The sequence below is a fragment of the Penaeus monodon genome, chromosome 21, assembly GCF_015228065.2.
Source record: "Penaeus monodon isolate SGIC_2016 chromosome 21, NSTDA_Pmon_1, whole genome shotgun sequence".
Classification (NCBI taxonomy): Eukaryota; Metazoa; Arthropoda; class Malacostraca; order Decapoda; family Penaeidae; genus Penaeus; species Penaeus monodon.
The window spans coordinates 36,263,243-36,263,771 of NC_051406.1; the positions used below are offsets into that span (position 1 = coordinate 36,263,243).

The following is a 529-nucleotide window of genomic DNA, read 5'->3' on the forward strand; positions in this document are numbered from 1 at the left end:
ACGTTAAAATAGCAAAAAATAAGATATTTTGAAAACAAATATTCTTTGCAAGCCTGACATCAGACATCAGGCTTGCAAGAGGTGTGAAGGCTTTAACTTGCAACGTATATCATTGGTCATGTCACGTAATACAAAACCATGGCATTATATTCGCTACATAACAAGGAAAAAAAAATCTCTTTTCGAAACAATTTTTCAATTTTATTCTATATTCAAGTGCAAAACACCTGTGAAAAAATTCCGATGTGTTCTGGGAAAGGTGTGTCGTGTCAATAAAACGATAACTCACACAGACGGACCGCGCAGTCATCGAGACACAGTATAACAGACGGAAAACGAACTGAAAAATTAAGATGACAGTTATCAAGGCCATTCGACATAACGACCGCCCAGACATCGATCCAAACATACCATGGAAGGGGGAGAGGGAGGGGAGGGGGGTAGATCAAGAGGAGGAGGAATAATTCAAAGCTGGGATACCTGGCATTGATTGGCGTCGCTGCGGCTGTTACGCTCTTTCTCTCATTCT

At 40.8% G+C, this 529-nt stretch overlaps 1 protein-coding gene across 1 annotated transcript in view; it reads left to right on the top strand.

Annotated features, from left to right (window-relative positions):
- The window catches only part of LOC119586734, a gene marked incomplete in the record, with an annotated part of 16,572 nt that overhangs the window by 1,073 nt on the left and 14,970 nt on the right, over positions 1–529 (top strand).